The sequence below is a fragment of the Pseudophryne corroboree genome, chromosome 5, assembly GCF_028390025.1.
Source record: "Pseudophryne corroboree isolate aPseCor3 chromosome 5, aPseCor3.hap2, whole genome shotgun sequence".
NCBI lineage: Eukaryota > Metazoa > Chordata > Amphibia > Anura > Myobatrachidae > Pseudophryne > Pseudophryne corroboree.
This window is the reverse complement of record NC_086448.1, coordinates 489,030,695-489,051,547: the sequence shown is the minus strand read 5'-3', so window position 1 is coordinate 489,051,547 and position 20,853 is coordinate 489,030,695.

Sequence of the window (20,853 nt, the reverse complement as noted above, 5' to 3'; positions counted from 1 at the left end):
ACCACGGACATGTGGACAAGTGGAGCAGGGTAGACTAAGGACTATATGACTGTGACAGTTCACTGGGTAGATGTATTGCCTCGGGCAGGAACAACAGCGGCGGCACCAGTAGCAGCATCTCGCAAACGCCAACTCATTCCTAGGCAGGCTACGATTTGTATCACTGCTTTTCAGAAGAGGCACACAGCTGACAACCTCTTACGGAAACTGAGGAACATAATCGCAGAATGGCTTACCCCAATTGAACTCTCCTGGGGATTTGTGATATCGGACAACGCCACCAATATTGTGCGGGCATTACATGTGGACAAATTCCAGTACGTCCCATGTTTTGCAATTACAATTAATTTGGTGGTGCAGAATTTTTTGAAAAATGACAGGGGCGTGCAAGAGATGCTGTTGGTGGCCCGAAAAATTGCGGGCCACTTTCGGCATTCAGCCACCGCGTGCCAAAGACTGGAGCACCAGCAAACACTCCTGAACATGGCCTGCCATCAGCTGAAGCAGGAGGTGGTAACGAGGTGGAATTAAACCCTCTTTATGCTTCAGAGGACGGAGGAGCAGCAAAAGGCCATTAAAGCCTATACATATGCCTATGATATAGGCAAAGGAGGGGGAATGCACCTGACTCAAGCACAGTGGAGAATGATTTCCATGTTGTGCAAGGTTCTGCAACCCTTTGAACTTGCCACACGTGAAGTCAGTTCAGACACTGCCAGCTTAAGTCAGGTCATTCCCCTCATCAAGCTTTTGCAGAAGCAGATGGAGAGATTGAAGGAGGAGCTAAAACGGAGTGATTCCGCTAGGCATGTGGGACTTGTGGATGGAGCCATTAATTCGCTTAACCAGGATTCATGGGTGGTCAATCTGTTGAAATCAGAGCACTACATTTGGGCCACCGTGCTCGATCCTAGGTTTAAAGCCTACATTGTATCTCTCTTTCTGCAGACACAAGTCTGCAGATGTTCAAAGACCTGCTGGTGAGACAATTGTCAAGTCAAGCGGAACGTGCCCCGCCAACAGCTCTATCATTTTCTACCGCCACTGTGGCTTTATTTTACCTAAGTTGTCCCCCCTCCAGTGTGTACTCCGAAAGAGTGTTTAGTTCAGCCGGTCACCTTGTCAGCGATCGGCGTAGGAGGTTACTTCCAGAAAATGTGGAGAAGATGATGTTCATCAAAATGAATTATAAATTCCTCCGTGGAGACATTTACCAGCAATTGCCTCCAGAAAGTATATATGGACCTGTGATGGTGGATTCCAGTTGGGAAAAATTAATACTCAGTGAGGAGGATGTACACGGTGAAAAGTGTGAGGAATCGGAGGATGATGATGAGGTGGACATCTTGCCTCTGTAGAGCCAGTTTGTGCAAGGAGAGATTGATTGCTTCTTTTTTGGAGGGCGCCCAAACCAACCAGTCATTTCAGCCACAGTCATGTGGCAGACCCTGTTGCTGAAATGATTGGTTTGTTAAAGTATGCATGTCCTGTTTATACAACATAAGGGTGGGTGGGAGGGCCCAAGGAAAATTCCATCTTGCACCTCTTTTTTTATTTATCTTTGCATCATGTGCTGTTTGGGGACTACTTTCTTAAGTGCCATCCTGTCTGACACTGCAGTGCCACTCCTAGATTGGCCAGGTGTTTGTGCTGCCCACTTGGGTCACTTAGCTTAGTCATCCAGCGACCTCGGTGCAAATTTTAGGACTAACAATAATATTGTGAGGTGTGAGGTATGCAGAATAGACTGGAAATGAGTGGAAATTATGGTTATTGAGCTTAATAATACTATAGGATCTAAATTACCCACAAATTCTATGATTTTAGCTATTTTTGAGTTTAAAAAAAAAAAATCATCCGAATACAAAACGCATCCGAATCCAAAACCCGAAAGGGTGGTTTTGCCAAAATGCGTCTGAATCCAAAGCATCACCGCGGACCTGAATCCAAAACCAAACCACAAAACACGAAAAATGCCCGCTACACATCTCTAATATCAAATACAGGAATAAAAGCTTGTCCATATGTAATAGCTTATCACATCAGTTCAGCAATCTCTTGGAGGATGAAATCTCTATGCATTGAACTCTGTGCTGCCAGCATTTGGACATGATGTGACCAGAGGTCAGCAGTGGAGAATCATAAGGGATAGCTGAAGAAGTTGTTTTTTTACAATGAAATACAGATGCTTTTAAAAAATTGTCATCTCAACAGAACCGTATTTACTGTATATGTATATGGATTGGAAGAGGGAAAATTGTACAAGAGTTTACAAAATAATACAGTATAGTACATATTGTGAATCTCTGCTCCCAAAATATAAGTATTGTCAAATAATTTCTATAATGTGCACTCATGCAAGGTGTCTTTGCACTGAATGCAAAACTTCAGCCTAATGCCCCTATCCACCACCAATACCCACTCCCCAGCCATCAGAATGAAATTATGACTTAAAAGTCCTCAATCATGACTTGCATTAAATACAACAAAGATGTTTCTTTCCAAGACATCCTTAATTTTGTGATAGGCAGACTCAGTAGCACCCTCAGATCCTGGTGCCCTAAGCAGCTGCCAAATGGTAGAGCTGGCTCTGCTCATGGAAGGTACAGTAAGCTCTAGTATTATAGTGTTAATATTTTGAAAGGTATAGAAAGTATTCTTTATCGGGGCACATACTTTTAATACTGGTATATGTTAAAATTTTACTTTTCTTTATATTCTTTAATACAATGTATTCTAAAACCCTATATAATGCGTATTCATTAGAAATGAGCGGGTTCGGTTTCCAGAGAACCGAACCCCCTGAACATCCCGTTCTGAGCCCGGAGCCGAGTTCTGCTTGGGACTTCCTGCCAAACTCGGAAACCAGAGCAAGGCTAAACTTCATCATCCCACTGTCGGATTCTCACAGGCTTTGCGTCACCGTCATTTTCACTCTGGACTTGGAGAGTGAGGGAGACAGACCTCTGTCTCTCTCTGTGGTTGGTGGCATCGGGTGGGGTTAGTGGGTCCTCAGTAGAGGTGCTGCTGCAGTAACTGTGGTGTACCTGTGCTGTGTTAGTGGTGCTGTCCTGGCTGTCCTAGCTGTCCTATCTGTCACTGGTGTTTCATGTGCTGTTATGGCCTGATGCTGCAGCTGTACATTGGTGTTGCTGTTCTGGCTGTCACTGTGTTGCACAGGGTGCAGGGGCACTGTCCTCCTGTATGCTTTCAAATATAGGGGTGTTGCTGGCCCTGTGTGTTGTAAAAATTCAAGAGTGTAGTTGTTTAAAAATTACAAGCACACTGCTCCTGTATGCTGTAAAATATAGGTGTGCTGCTGTTCAAATAACATTACATTGGTCCTGTACATTGTAAAAATCCAGGGGTGCAGTTGTTAAAAATTACAAGCACACTGCTCCTGCATGCTGTAAAATATAGGGGTGCTGCTTCATGTTGTAAAAATTCAGGGGTGCAGTTGTAAAAAGTTACAAGCACACTACTCATGTATGCTGTTAAATATAGGGGTGCTGCTGTTAAAATAACATTACACTTGTCCTGTATGCTGTAAGAATACAGGGGTGCTGTGAAACTAAAGGGGTACTGTTCTGTGTGCTGTAATAATAAAGGTGTGCTGTCCTGTGAAATGGAGAACAATTTGGATAAAAAAATAGTGGGAAATCAGAAACCACTTCCATTTCCTAGTACTAGTGCTGAAGCTGCTGCTGTTACCAGTCATGACATTGACAATGCAATTCCATCATTATCGTCTGCTAAAGTCGATGCCTAATGTCATAGAGGGCATGCAAAATCCAAGAAGCAAAAATGAATAATCAGAAAAAAAAGAAATTATCTGATGAGAAATGTAAATTTGGCAATATGCCATTCATGACAAGCAATGGCAAGGAAAGGCTAAGGCCTTGGCCTATGTTCATGACTGTTGGATCAGCTTCTTATGAAGATGGAAACCCTCCTCCATCTCAAAAAAAAAAAAAAAAATAAGTTTGTTAAAGCACAGGAAAAAACAACTGTGCATTCAGAGATATCACAAATCCCGAGGAGAGTCCAAGTGCATCCACGGTTGCAGTGTCTAGGCCTGACCTTCCCAAGACTGTATGGAAAGAGGAGGCTCCTACCACCATTTGCATGCCACTTGCAAGTGCTGGGAAGAGCACTGCCAGTCCAGTTGCTGATATTGAGATTGAGGAAGTCACTGTAAATGTACACCAAGATGAGGAGGATATAGGTGTAGCTGGTGCTGAGGAGGAAGTTGACGATGAGGATTCTGATGGTGATGTGGTTTGTTTGAATAAGGAACCAGTGGAGACAGTTTTTGTCCATGGGATGATAAAGCCCATTGTCATGCCTGGGCAAAATTCCAAAAAAGCCTCCTCTTCGGGGTGGAATTATTTCTCCACAAATCTGGACAACAGGTGTCAAGCCATGTGTTGCCTTTGTCAATCGGGAATAAGTAGGGGTAAGGACGCTAACCACCTATGAATATCATCCCTTATACGTCACCTCCAGCACATTCATCAGAAGTCATTGTCAAGTTCAGAAACTTTGGGTAAGGGCATAAGCAGTCCACTGACACCTAAATCCCATCTTCCATTTGTACCCAAGCTCCTGCAAGCCACACCACCAACTCCCTCAACGTCAATTTCCTACTCAGTCAGTAATGTCAATAGTACTGCAGGCCATGTCACAGGTATGACTGACGAGTCCTCTCCTATCCAGAATTCCTCCTGAGGATCCTTGAGTGGTAGGCCTACTGCTGCTGCCGCTGCTGTTGTTGCTGCTGGAAGTCAATCGTCATCCCAGAGGGGAAGTCGGAAGACCACTCGTACTACTTCAACTAAGCAATTGACTGTCCAACAGTCCTTTGTGAGGAAGATGAAATATGACAGCAGTCACCCTGTTGCAAAGTGGATTATTGAGTCCATAACAACTATGCTGGTGTTAGACGTGCATCCGGTATACACCATTAGTGCAGTGGGATTTAGACAGTTGATGGATGTACTGTGTCCCTGGTACCAAATCCCACCTAGATTCCACTTCACTAGAAAAGCAATTACAGGATTGTACAGGGACATTAAGAAAAGTGTCCTCAGTGACTTGAAAAATGCAGTTGTACCAACTCTCCACTTAACCACGGATATGTGGACAAGTGGTGCAGGGCAAACTAAGGACTACATGATTGTGACAGCAGACTGGGTAGATGTATTGCTTCCCACAGCAACAACAGCAGCAGCACCAGTAGCAGCATCTCACATTCGCCAACTCATTCCTAGGCAGGCTACTCAGTATATCACCAGTTTCCATAAGAGGACCACGCTGACAACCACTTATGGAAACTGAGGGACATCATCGCACAATGGCTTACCCCAATTAGACTCTCCTGGGGATTTGTGATATCTGACAATGCCAAAAGAATTATGGGTGCATTACATCTGGGCAAATTCCAGCACGTCCCATGTTTTGCACATACAATTAATTTGGTGGTGCAGATTTTTTTGAAAAATGACAGGGGCATGCAGGAGATGCTATTGGTGGGCAAAAAAAATTGCAGGCCTCTTTCGGCATTCAGCCACCGCATGCCGAAGACTGGAGCTCCAGCTATCACTCCTGAACCTGCAGAGCCATCACCTGAAGCAAGAGGTGGTAACGAGGTGGAATTCAACACTCTATATGCTTCAGAGGATGGAGGAACAGCAAAAGGCCATTTAAGCCTATACATCCACGTACAATATAGGCAAAGGAGGGGGAATGCACCTGACTCAAGTGCAGTGGAGAATGATTTCCGTCTTGTGCAAGGTTCTCCAACCCTTCGAACTTGCCACACGTGAAGTCAGTTCAGACACTGCCAGCTTGAGTCAGGTCATTCCCCTCATCAGGCTGTTATGCACACCAGTGCCTGCAGGAATGTACTGGTGTTTGAACTGTTATGCAAAACAAATGGACTCACAGACAGACTGGGGAATATGACATAACGTACACAGAAGGTAATAGGGTAACAAAATACACACAAAGTGAACAGAGAAGCCCAGAGGCTAAGGAACTGGGTGTCTCCCTTGTATTAGTAATGCTCAGATGAGAAAAGCAAGATGTTGTGTTTTAATACGTAGAGAACCCGAAATGCTGTTGCTAAGGGCAACAGCAAAACCCTAAAGGGTTACCAACGGGTGTGGCAGTAAACTCCTTGGTCAGAGATGGAATGATAGACACAAGGAGAGTCTCCACAATCCTAATTCTCACTTGCAGTGCACAGGTTCAGCTTACTGCCACTAAACTGACCCCTGACACCTAGCACAGTGAGACAGGATTAGACAGGCAAGTCTTAGAATACAGCCGCAAACTTGCTAAGTTCACAGAGTAGTAACAGAACCCCAGCAAGCTAAACGACTGACTCCAGTCTTACTGCTAGGTCTGGATTGGCAGAGTGTAATACCAAATCCCCAGGCCTATTTGCAGTAAGCAACAAACAAATACAAAGCTACACAGTACTGGCTAACTTTCAGGAACTGACTAACCAACAAAGATTCAGCAGCATCTGCTTACCCTAAGAAGAGGCCTTATAAAGCAGGTGCTGTCCACGCCCCACTCAGACCTCACAGACTGTGAGCACAAAAACCAGCACCGGATCCCCTACCGTGCACAGAGCCTGTAACCACTGCACAGCAAAAGACCCGAACCGGAGTATCAGCTGCGCTCAGGTTACTCTGCTAGCACTTGTCTCCCGGTTGCCATGACGACGTGGCAGCACAGGGCAGGAGACCCTAACAGTACCCCCCCTCTGACGAGGGGTCAAAGAACCCCTACCACCGGGTTTATCGGGGAACTGCGAGAAGAAAGAGCGTATCAGTCTGGGGGCATGAAGATCACAACTGCGCACCCACGACCGCTCCTCCGGGCCATACCCCTTCCAGTGCACCAAAAATGACAGCCGACCCCGAACCACCTTGGAGTCAAGAATCCTTTCAACAACAAACTCCCTCTGGCCACGTATCAGAAGAGGGGAAGGTCTTCCACTGGAAGAAGGATTACTAATCGCCCGTTTTAAAAGGAAACAATGAAATGTTTTATTGATACCCAAAGAACGGGGCAGATCTAACTGAAATGCCACCGGATTGATAACCCTGGTGATCTTATAAGGGCCGATGAACCGGGGGCCTAACTTATGAGATGGCTGTCTCAACTTCAAATTCTTGGTAGACAACCAGACGAAGTCTCCTAATTTGAAGCTGCAGGGTCTTTTCCGCTTATCAAAAACCCTTTTGGTCACTAATGACACAGACACAAGGGCTTTCTTCACTTTCCGCCAAATACCTCTAAGGACCGAAACCACAGAGGAACCACCAGGCGTGGAGTCCAGGGGGTCAAAAGAATTGGCCTTAGGATGATGCCCATACACACAAAGGAAGGGAGAGATCCCTGTAGCAGAGTGAGCCGCGTTGTTATAGGCAAACTCCGCCATGGACAGATGAGCAACCCAGTCAGTCTGACACTTGGAGACATAACACCTGAGGAACTGCTCCAAGGACTGGTTCACCCTTTCAGTCTGCCCATTAGACTGCGGATGGTAGCCTGACGACAAGCTGACAGAAATCTGGAGATCGGAACAAAATGCCCTCCAGAATTTGGCCACAAACTGGGATCCGCGGTCAGAGACCACATCAAGTGGCAACCCGTGGAGACGCACAACATGCAGCATAAATAATTCAGACAGGCGTCTGGCCGATGGCAGCCCAACCAGTGGAACGAAGTGCGCCATCTTCGAAAACCTGTCAACGACAACCCAGATGGCTGTCATCCCCGAAGAATTTGGGCAAGTCCACCACAAAATCCATTGAAATGTGGGTCCATGGCTTAGATGGGATAGAGAGTGGATGTAATGGGCCAACAGGAACCCCTCTAGGAGTCTTATTTCGGGCACAGATGTCACATGCCCGAACCCACTGATCCACATCCTTAGCCACCGAGGGCCACCACACCGCCCTAGATAGCAACTCCCGAGTTCTGGCAATACCCGGGTGACCTGCCGACTTCTTGGCATGGAATTCCAGGAACACTCGCTGTCTTAACCTAGGAGGCACAAACAAAAGACCTACCGGAAGGTCTGGAGGAGCCTGCTCCTGTGCTCTAAGGACTAATGATAAGAGGTCCTGGGTAATGCCCACTTTAATACATGATGGGGAAACAATGGGCAACGGCTCCTCGGTGGTCTCCTGGATTGGAGCAAAACTCCGCGAGAGCGCATCAGCCTTGATGTTTTTTGACCCAGGGCGATATGTTATCAAAAAATTAAAGCAAACAAAAAACAAAGCCCATCGTGCCTACCTGGCATTGAGACGCTTCGCTGACTCTAAATATGCCAGATTCTTATGGTAAGTGAGAATTGAGACCACAAACTTAGCCCCCTCAAGCCAGTGTCTCCACTCCTCGAGTGCATCCTTAATAGCCAACAATTCCCGGTTACCCACGTCATAATTCATCTCGGCAGGCGAAAATTTACGGGAAAAGTAAGCACAGGGATGAAGGCGATTATCAGACACTCCCATCTGAGAAAGCACTGCCCCAATACCCATCTCAGAGGCATCCACCTCCACCACAAAAGGACGCTCTGGATCTGGGTGTCGCAGCACCTTGGCCGAAACAAATGCCCTTTTGAGACAGGCAAAAGCCGCTTTAGCCTCACAAGACCAGTGAGCAACATCCGCCCCTTTCTTAGTGAGTGCCACCAAGGGCGCCACTATAGACGAAAATCCAGCGATAAATCGTCTATAAAAATTCGCAAAGCCCAGGAAACGCTGAAGCGCCTTCAAACTAGTGGGCTGCACCCAATCCAGGACTGCCTGTACCTTGGAACCCTCCATTTGGAAACCTTCTGGGGAGATAATATATCCTAGAAATGCGATTTGCTGAACTTCAAATTCGCACTTCTCCAGCTTCGCCCCAAGCCGGTGGTCTCTGAGTTTCTGGAGGACTAAGCGTACATTCTTCCGATGTTCCTCCAGGGAATGGGAGAAGATTAGGATGTCATCTAAGTATACAACTAAGAATCTATCCAAATATTCCCTGAGCACATCATTCATGAAATCCTGGAAGACTGCCGGGGCATTACAGAGCCCAAAAGGCATCACCAAATATTCATAATGCCCTGAGTGGGTATTAAAGGCAGTCTTCCATTCATCCCCCTCTCTTATTCGGATTAGATTGTACGCACCGCGTAGGTCAATCTTAGAAAAAATGGTGGCAGTACGAAGCTGGTCAAACAAGACCGAAATGAGAGGCAGTGGGTATGAGTTTTTAATCGTGATACGGTTCAATTCCCTGAAGTCGATGCGGGTCGCAACAAACCGTCCTTTTTACCCACGAAGAAGAACCCCGACCCAACTGGAGACTGTGAAGGTCTGATAAATCCCTTAGCCAAGTTCTCCTGAATGTACTCTGCCATAGCCTGAGTCTCAGGACGTGACAGGGAGTACAACCTGCTCTTGGGAAGCTTAGCATTTGGCAACAAATCAATGGCACAGTCATAGGGGCGATGGGGAGGTAGTACCTCTGCAACTTTTTTGGAGAACACGTCCGCAAAATCTGCATAACACCCTGGCAATCCTGGCAAACTTAGCTGCGAGAGCCTGACTGGAAGGCTCAAGCAACTCCTGAAACAATCAGTACCCCAACTAAGAATCTCCCCAGAGACCCAGTCAAATTGAGGATTGTGGGCCCTTAACCAGGGTAACCCCAACACCAATGGGGCAAAAGTACAGACAGTCACATAAAAGGACAATTTTTCAGAGTGTGTGGCTCCAATAAACAAAGAAATCTGGCTAGTGCAAGAGGTAATTTTACCTTGGGATAATGGTTCCTCGTTTAACCCACAAATCTCAATTTCCGATGCCAAGGGTACTAAGGGAACAGAGTGTTTCAGGGCGAATTGGCGGTCCATAAAAACCCCGTCGGCCCCACTGTCCACAAAGGCCTCAGTCTTGACAGTTTGACCGAGGATCTTCAAGGTCACCGGAATGATAAAAGTCTTCTTGGGAAATTCTGACTTCTGGCCTGACAGGATATTTCCCATCACCCTCAGGCCCTGAAGTTTTCCGGCTTTTCTGGGCATGATACTACCACATGACCTTTATTCCCACAGTACAAACACAACCCCTGCTGTCTCCTCCGCGTCTTCTCACGCGAGGAGAGGCGGGTAGCCCCAATCTGCATAGGCTCCTCGGAAAATTCCTCAGAGTCTGAGGTTCCCTTGGGAAGGAAGGAAATCTCAGTCTCCCTTTCAAGCCTACGCTCTCTCAGCCGTCTATCCACCCGGATGGATAACTGCATGAGCTGATCCAAGCTATCAGGCAAGGGATATTGTACCAGTTGGTCCTTTATCTGGTTAGAAAGACCTCTTCGGTACTGGTGTCTCAGGGCTGGGTCATTCCACTGGGTATCATGGGCCAACCTCCGAAACTCAGTACAGTAAACCTCAACTGGCCTTCGCCCTTGCTTAAGGATCGAAATCTGAGCCTCGGCTGAGGCCGTCTTGTCAGGGTCATCATACAACATGCCCAGTGCCGTAAAAAAAGCATCAACACTTTTAAGCGACGGACAGTCAGGCTGCAACCCATATGCCCAGACCTGTGGGTCTCCTTGTAGCAAGGAAATCACTATGCCCACCCGCTGAATCTCCGACCCAGAAGACTGAGGCCTAAGCCGGAAGTATAGCTTGCAGCTCTCCTTGAAACAAAAGAACTGCGAGCGATCTCCACAAAAACAATCCGGGAGATTTACTTTCGGCTCCTTAACCCCTGCAGGTGCTGCTGCTGCGGGAGCTCCGCCAGCAGCCTGGGAGGTGTGCATTTTAATGGACAAATCATTAAATTGTCGAGTCAGGACCTGCACCTGATCGACCACCTGTTGCAACGTATTTTGAGGGGTATGCTCCATATTCCCAGAAAATTTCAACAGGAGTATTAGGCTGCTGAATATGTTATGCACACCAGTGCCTGCAGGAATGTACTGGTGTTTGAACTGTTATGCAAAACAAATGGACTCACAGACAGACTGGGGAATATGACATAACGTACACAGAAGGTGATAGGGTAACAAAATACACACAAAGTGAACAGAGAAGCCCAGAGGCTAAGGAACTGGGTGTCTCCCTTGTATTAGTAATGCTCAGATGAGAAAAGCAAGATGTTGTGTTTTAATACGTAGAGAACCCGAAATGCTGTTGCTAAGGGCAACAGCAAAACCCTAAAGGGTTACCAACGGGTGTGGCAGTAAACTCCTTGGTCAGAGATGGAATGATAGACACAAGAAGAGTCTCCACAATCCTAATTCTCACTTGCAGTGCACAGGTTCAGCTTACTGCCACTAAACTGACCCCTGACACCTAGCACAGTGAGACAGGATTAGACAGGCAAGTCTTAGAATACAGCCGCAAACTTGCTAAGTTCACAGAGTAGTAACAGAACCCCAGCAAGCTAAACGACTGACTCCAGTCTTACTGCTAGGTCTGGATTGGCAGAGTGTAATACCAAATCCCCAGGCCTATTTGCAGTAAGCAACAAACAAATACAAAGCTACACAGTACTGGCTAACTTTCAGGAACTGACTAACCAACAAAGATTCAGCAGCATCTGCTTACCCTAAGAAGAGGCCTTATAAAGCAGGTGCTGTCCACGCCCCACTCAGACCTCACAGACTGTGAGCACAAAAACCAGCACCGGATCCCCTACCGTGCACAGAGCCTGTAACCACTGCACAGCAAAAGACCCGAACCGGAGTATCAGCTGCGCTCAGGTTACTCTGCTAGCACTTGTCTCCCGGTTGCCATGACGACGTGGCAGCACAGGGCAGGAGACCCTAACACAGGCTTTTGTAGAAGCAGCTGGAGAAATTGAAGGAGGAGCTATGATGGAGCGATTCTGTTAAGTATGTGTGACTTGTGGATGGGGCCATTCAATCGCTTTACCAGGATTCAAGGGTGGTCAATCTGTTGAAATCAGAGCACTACATTTTGGCCACCGTGCTCGATCCTAGGTTTAAAGCCTACATTTTAACTCTCTTTTTGGCAGACACAAGTCTGCAGAGGTTGAAAGACCTGCTGGTGAGAAAATTGTCAAGTCAAGCGGAACATGACCCGTCAACAGCTCCTCCTTCATTTTCTCCCGCAACTGGGGCTGTGAGTAAAAGTATAACATTTCTGAGCCCACCCGCTTGTGGTGATGCAGGGCAGTCAGTATCAAGTAGCAAGTGTTGGCATCTGGTACGGACTGAAGTAGTTGCCAACTATGATGTTCATCAAATTTAATTATATATTATTTTTAACCTACACTGTCAATTTGTATATTACAAGCTATATTGTATTGTAGGATGATACTTTATTGTAACTTTGAAATAGTTGGTAACTGCTGTCTCAGTGTTTGTTTTAGTTGAGTTTTATGGCATGCTCTGTAACTGGGGGTGGGGTGTTAGGCCTTGATTGCAATTACCAGACACACATGGATACTTACCATTCATAAGGAAAGATGCTAGGCTGAACAGCAGCCTGGCTGAACAGGGTTGTCTTAGAAGTGTTGTTTTAAAAGGGTTAAGAAAATCTTACAATATAGACTTACCAGGACTTACCAGGACAAAAACAAACAGAAACATCCCACCAACATTGCAGAAAAACGACCACCCTTCCTTTCATTCCAAAACAAAATTACCTGTGCAGTTTTAGCGTATGTATATATCTTTCCAATTATAATCCTCATGACCTCTAAGAACAGAATGTAACCAAGTTTGTACAAAACCCTTTACATTGTGATTTGCATGTGACTGTACTGTACATACCCATTGGTCATTTTGCTTTGCCATGCTCAGTTAACATACAGCGGAACAACACGAGTAAATAGGCACCTGAACATTTAACTTGAACAAGTGAAACCTTACACTCTCAGCCTAGATAACTGGTTTAATCACAAACAAACTATGTACCACAAATTGATTTTCTGCATTGCTCTTCATGGAGTATTCATAAAGACCACTACATCATTCAGTCTCCCAGCAACTCAGCCCTCTGTGCATTTTGTCCCCCTCAATTATACACTCCCCTCTTATTAGCACTCATGAGCTGTTTACTTCCCTATATTCATTGACAATAACATCTAATACCTCTCACCATAAAAAACTTTCACAAACCTCTGACACCCACATTTATCTCTCTCTTCTGCTTCTGATAGCTGGTGACATTTCACCAAATCCTTGACCCAGCCACTTGCATCACTCACATTCACCTGATTCACAGCAACATATAATTCCAGCTTACCTAATAAACATCACATGTCTTCCATCATCCTCCAGATCACCAAAATGTGCCTTATGGAATGCACGCTCTGTTAGTAACAAATTAACATCCATCCTTGACCTCTTCATATCTAACAACTTCAATCTGCTGGCTATAACAGAAACCTAGCTCACACAATCAGACACAGCTTCCCCTGCAGCACTGGCACATGGTGGTCTCCACTTTACACACACCTCCAGGCCTGGTAACCATAAAGGAGGAGGAGTTGGACTTTTACTTTCCCAATCTTTCGCATACACTGTTCTACCACCGGTTCCATCACTCACATTTACATAATTTGAAGTACATTCCATTAGGGTTTACTCTCCTTTCTCTCTGCGTGTTGCAGCTATCTGCCACCCACCTGGGCATCCCAAACAATTTCTGGAAGATTTTTCTGCCTGGCTCCCTCACTTCCTATCCTCTGACATCTCCACCACTATAATCATGGGTGATTTCAATATTGCTATTGATTGTCCAAAATCTGCTGTTCACGCCTCCAAACTACTCTCTCTAACCTCCTCTCTTGGCCTCTCCCAATGGACTGACTCCTAAACTCATCAGGAGGGACACTGCCTTGATCTAGTATTCACCAGACTATGCTCCGTCTCTGAACTCACTAACACTCCTTTCCCCCTCTCAGATCACAACCTTATCACCTGCATGCTCTCCTCAGTTAATTCAAACTCTGTGTCGCTGAAGTCCTGCAGTCCTCTTTTTAATCTTAAAGAACTTTCCACTTCACGCCAACAACTGCTTTCACCTATTTCTGCATTCACCTCTCTTGAGATGGCTGTATCACACCTGAACGAGACTCTAGAACTAGCCCTTGATGAAATGGCTCCAGCTACCCATCACACTCTACATAGGCATGTCAATTATGGCACTCCAAATTAACTAAACAACTACAAAAACTCACATGAAAACTTAAACATCAGTGGTGTAACTCTCGTATTTCAAGTGACTTCCTCACATATAAGACTGTCTACCACTCTTATAGAAATACCCTGGATACTGCCAAACATATTTCCAAACTCTTATGTCTGCTCAAGCCTCTAACCCCAAACGACTCTTTAATACATTTAAATCACTTCTGAATCCTCCCTCACCTAACCCACCAGCCACTATCAAGGCACAGGATCTTGCTTCCTACTTCAAGGAGAAGATTGATAAAATCGGAGATTAAATGGTATGCTCTTTGGCAGCCAGTGACCTGCTCCGTTCTTTATCTGAAATCTCTGGCACTCTCTCTTCATTTGATCCCACAAATGAAGATGAAGTATCATCACTCTTCTCATCCTGCTTCTCTACTACCTCTCCTCTTGATCCTTTACCCTCACAAATAAGTAAAGCTCTATCTCTGGTGCTCATCCCTACCTTAACTAACATCTGCAATCTCTCTCTCTCTACTGGTATTTTTCCTTCACTCTTCAAGCATGCAGTGATTACTTCCATTTAAAAAAAACAAAATTCTGACCCTAACGCTCTCTCAAACTACCGCCCTATCTCTCAGCTCCCTTGTCTCTCTAATAGTGTTCATGCTATGCTTTTTTAGCAGGGCGTCGCGCCCTGCCCGATTTTTTAAAGGAAAGATCCGCCCTGCCCTTTCTGTGGTGCCCTGCTAAAGCAGCCTGCCTACTTCCTGCTCTCCTAGCGTGTATAGATTTTATGGGAGAGCATTTGGGGGAAGCCCAGCACCTCCATAGGTCCTAGGCACACCCCCTTTTGTGATGCTGCTGGCCACCCATGCCCCCTTTAGTGACGCTGCCGTCCGACCCTGCCCCTTTAGTGACGCCGCCGGCCACCCATGCCTCCTTTATTGACATCTGTTGGGGCCGCACTGCCCGCTCTAAAGATGTCTTAGAGCCATGCCCCCAATTTGCATAGCCATGCCCAGTTTTCAGCCGCTCGCACCTGTGCTCCCACAGACCGGCGCCCTGCCCTCAAAAATTCCTAGAGGGAAAACTATCTCTAAGCTACTTGAGAGACTTGCCTACACTCGACTCACACACTTTCTTAACTCACACACTTTATTGGACCCACTTCAGTCAGGCTTCCGTTCCTAACACTCCACAGAGACAGCACTGACTAAAGTGGTTAATGAGTTGGTCACTATGAAGTCTAAAGGCCACTACTCATTACTTATTCTTCTAGATCTATCTGCTGCATTTGACACTGTTGACCACTTTCTTCTCATACAAACACTACAATCCCTAGGTCTTAAAGACACAGCCCTTTCTTGGTTCCTATCCTACCTATCTAATCGCTCCTTCAGTGTTTACTTCTCTGAATCTACCTCCTCTTTGCTACCTCTTTCAGTTGGAGTACCGCAAGACTCAGTCTTGGGTTCTCTGCTTTTCTCTATCTATACCTCATCTCTTGGTAAACTAATCAGCTCTAGTACGCAGATGATACTCAAATCTACCTTTCCTCCCCTGACTTGTCCCTATCTGTACTGGGCCGTGTCACTGAATGCCTTTCTGTCATTTCAACCTGGATGACATCTTGCCACCTCAAACTTAATATTTCAAAGACATAATTATAAGAGTTAATTATATTTCCACCGGCCAATAGTAGGTACCAACCTGATATCTCTATCACTGTTGAAAACTCGACTATCTACCCTACCACACAAGCTCGCTGCCTATGTGTCATTCTTGACTCTGATCTGTCCTTTGTTCCCCACATTCAATCTGTCTCAAGATCATGTTACATGCATCTAAAAAACATATCCAAAATACGACCATACCTTACACAAGACACTGCTAAAACTCTAATCCACGCTCTCATTATCTCCCGCATTGATTATTGCAATAGTCTCCTAACTGGTCTTCCCAAAACAAGACTCTCCCCACTACAATCCATTCTGAATGCAGTGGCGAGGCTAATCTTCCTTGCTAGACGTTCATCGTCTGCAGATCCACTCTGTCAGTCCCTCCATTGGTTACCTGTATTCTACCGTATTCAATATAAAATACTTTTACTCACACACAAGGCCATTAACCAAACTACACCAATGTACATCACTTCACTTATCTCTGTGAGGAGGATGTACACACTGAAAGGGGTGAGGAATCGGACGATGAGGATGACATCTTGCCTCTGTAGAGCCAGTTTGTGGAAGGAGAGATTATTTGCTTCTTTTTTGGTGGGGGGATTAATTGCTTCTTTTTTTGTGGGTGCCCAAAGCAAACCAATCATTTCATCCACAGTCGTGTGGCAGGGTACCCGGTCTCTAGGTCGACAGAAACTAGGTTGACAGTGTCTAGGTCGACCACTATTGGTCGACAGTAACTAGTTCGACAGGAATTCTAGGTCGGCAGGGTCTCTAGGTTGACATGTTCTAGGTCGACAGGTCAAAAGTTTCTACATGAGTTTTTCAAATTTGTTATCTTTTTTGAACTTTTTCATAATTAACAATCAATGCGGATTATGATTGGGAATAGTAACCTGTGCCGAGCGCAGTGGTAGTGGAGCAAGGCACCTTGCCCAAAGCATGGCGAGCGAAGCGAGCCATGCCAGGGAACTCTGTGCACTAATTGGGGTTCCCGGTCACTGTACGGAGAAAACGACCCCAAAAAAATACCTAAAAAACTCATGTCAACCTTTTGACCTGTCGACGTAGACCATGTCGACCTAAAGAACCTGTCGACCTAGAAACCCTGTTTACCTAGTTACTGTTGACCAATAGTTCCTAACCTAGACACTGTCGACCTAGGTACTGTCGACCCTCCATACCACACCCGTGTGGAAGACCCTGTCGCTGAAATGATTGGTTTGTTAAAGTGTGCATTTCCTGTTTATACAACAAAAGGGTGGGTGGGAGGGCCCAAGGACAATTCCATCTTGCACTTCTTTTTTTTCTTTGCATCATGTGCTCTTTGTAGCCTAGTTTTTAAAACTGCCCTCCTGTCTGATACTGCAGATGGACCAGGTGTTTGTGCCGCCCACTTGCGTCGCTTGGCTTAGTCATCCAGCTACCTGGGTGCAACCTTTTGGCCTAAAAACAATATTATGAGGTGTGAGATGTACATAATAGACTGGAAATGAGTGGAAATTAATGTTATTGAGGTTAATAATACCGTAGGATAATTCTGTGATTTTAGCTGTTTTTATGTTTTTTTAAAAATCATCCAGATTCAAAACCAAAACCGGTGGTTTTGGCAAAACTAATCTAGATCCAAAACCAAAACACAAAACCCAAATAGTGTCTGCCGCACATCTCTAGTATTCATAGGTGTGCGCAGCTAATTTTATTAGGGTAAGCACTGCTGGAAGGGCGTGTCTAGCATCTCCTTTTTGGCGTGTCTCGCACTGCCTTTTGGACATGTCTCGCACCGCCCAGGGACATGTCTAGCACTATTTTACATTCTCTCAGTAAAACCACATGGCTTAATCTAATTTATCCCTAGTTCCTAATAATACAAGTAGATATAATACACCCCAGAGAAATAAAATTAATCATAATGGGTCGACCAGTGGCCGCTACTGACTGTCAGCTACGGAATAATCCTGAGTCCTAGCTGCCACTTCACCTTATCACTGCTTACACTTCCCCAACCAATCTCTGACCCAGTGGCGAAACTAGAGAGTGGTGGACCTAGGTACAAAATTCACATTACGCCACACAGTCTGAGCCAAAATCGCATTATGCCACACAGTATGAGCCAAAATTCACATTATGCCACATGGTATGAGCCAAAATTATGAGCCAAAATTCACATTACGCCACGTGGTATGATTAAAGATTTACATACGCTACATGGTATGAGATGAAAATCACATTAAGCCATATGGTGCACGTGTGCAGATCCCCTGGATGTGGCAGCTGTGTGTGACTGCGCAGCTGCAGCCAGGCCTGAATAAACCCAATAGTACCCCCCCCAAACACATTATATAATTCCCAGTGCGCTCCCAAACACATTATATAATACACAGTGCACTTCTAAACACATTATATAATTCACAGTGCCCTCCAAAACACATTATATAATACAAAGTGCCCTCCCAAACACATTTTGTGATACATAGTGCCCCTCCAAATAAATTTTGTGACACATAGTGCCGCTCCAAATACATTATATAGTACACATTATACATTACTTGTGGGTGCGATCGCCGCTAAGTGCTCCTCGCTGCCGGCCACTACATACCTTGACTTCCCTCCTCTCTACTTCGCCCCCCTCCTTCCGGCAGTCCTGTTCACCTGTGGGTTCTGGCAGCAGGTGCAGCTGGGAAATGCACCCTCTACTGTCCCTGCATAAAGATACCTTTATGTGAACATAGTCTACTTAATATTAGTGTTTTTGAGAAATCTCATCTCTGAGCTAGTATTACCAGTTGTGACGCCTCACCATTTCGTTTTTTCTATCTTCTTTCTTCTATATGTACTGTACTCATGCTCCTGCAGTGGTATAAGGAAAGAAAAGACCAATTTAGGATTCAAGGAAGCTATTAGGTTGCGTTTCTAAGATGTGAGCTGCTGCCTGGAATAGGTTAGTCCCACCTAAAATAAGGATAAAGCAAGAGAAAATGGAGGCAGCACTAATCAATAAACAGATGGATTGTCTGTTAATATCACATTTAATAAAATATTTTAAAAATTCATTCATACAATAAGTTAAAATTGTTTAATATGAAATACATTGTAGGCATAAAGGCTCCTAGTCACCATATATCTTAAGCATACCACATCTCGCCTGTTCCTAATAGTTCACAAGGGACCATATAGGTTTTGCAAGTGGACAATAGTGTTTTCTTAGGACTGATGGTGCAATGAAAGGAACGGGGAATTTTGCTTCCACCGCTGGAGGAATAACAGTCCCAATAATATTAGTTTAAACTGGGGAGTTCACACCAGTGTTGTGGTGGCTTAATAAAAGTCTGATCCTTTGTAACAGAAACAGTCCAACTGTAGCTGAATACGGGTCCAGTGATGGTTCAGGCAATGATACGTCCTTTCAGTGGGTTAGGGTGACAGAAGAGCACACACCTCACGCGTTTCACAGCCAGAACTGCTGCTTTTTCAAAGGCCCTGCAGTGGCATGTCTGCCCCCCACTTCCCCTGTCAGCGGGACTGCTGACCTGGTGTAGCGAGGGAAGGGAGGGCAGGTGTAGAGAGCTGGGGTGGGCAGGCATAGACAGTGGGGGTGGCCGGACATAGAATGCGGGTGGGAGAGCATAGAACGCGGGGGGGGGGGCATACAGTGCGGCCGAGGGGGAGGGTTTCCACAGTGTCAGGACTAGATCTGCATGGCGTGCATGCTCTGCGATCAATTGTAGACAGGCATGTGTGTGGGGGAGAGACGGACATTAGGGGGTGCCTGTGCACCCCCCATGCACATGCCTATGTGTGTATTATGGCAAATTAAATTAAAACAATGTCCACTAAAAGGTGGGTAAGTAAAGTGAACTTGATAAGATCCCATAGAAAAAGAGTAGCCCAGTATCCCATATAAAGGGGAGGTTTATCAAAGCTTTGAGAGTGATAAAGTAGCGAGAGAGAGAGAGAGAGAGAGAGATAGAGAGGAAGTACCGACTAAGCAGCTCCTACCTGTCATCTTTCAAAAAGTCTGTGGGCCAAATTCAGACCTGATCATGGCAGCACTGCAGGGGGGGGGGGGGGGGGGGCAGATATAACATGTGCAGAGAGAGTTAGATTTTGGTGTGTTAAAACTGAAATCTAAATTGCAGTGTAAAAATAAAGCAGCCAGTATTTACCCTGCACAGAAACAATGTAACACACCCAAATCTAACTCTCTCTGCACATGTTATATCTTCCCCACCTGCAGTGCAAATGATTTTGCCCATCTGCTAACAAATTTGCTGCTACAATCATGTCTGAATTATCTCTCTCCGAACTTTGATAAATCTCCAAAATAGACTTGTTATAGAAATAATTCTATCTCATGTTGACTGACAAATTTTAGTGGATATAGGGTGTAATTCAGAGTTGATCGCAGCAGCAAATTTGTTAGCAGTTGGGCAAAACCATGGGGGTCATTCCGAGTTGATCGCTCGTTAGCTATTTTTTGCAGCGCTGCGAACAGATAGTCGGTGCCTATAGGGGAGTGTATGTTTGCTTTGAAAGTGTGTGAATGCATGTGCAGCCGAGTGGTACAAAAAAGTTTTGTGCAGTTTCTGAGTAGCTCAGAACTTACCCAGCTACTGCGATCACTTCAGTCTGTTCTTGTCCGGAATTGACGTCAGACACCTGCCCTGCAAATGCTTGGACACGCCTGCGCTTTTCCAAACACTCCCAGAAAATAGTTAACACCCACAAATGCCCTCTTCCTGTCAATCTCCTTGTGATCGGCTGTGCAAATGGATTCTTCGTTAAATCCATCGCTCAGCAACGATCCGCTTTGCACCCATATGACGTGCCTGCAGTGCACATGGTTTTGTCCAACTAACAAATTTGCTGCTGCGATTAACTCAGAATTACCCCCATTAACAAGTATTCTAATGATTAGTATGGAGAGATGTCGTATTCACTGTGACAATTATATTGTGACATGGGGGTTATTCTGAGTTGATCGCAGCAG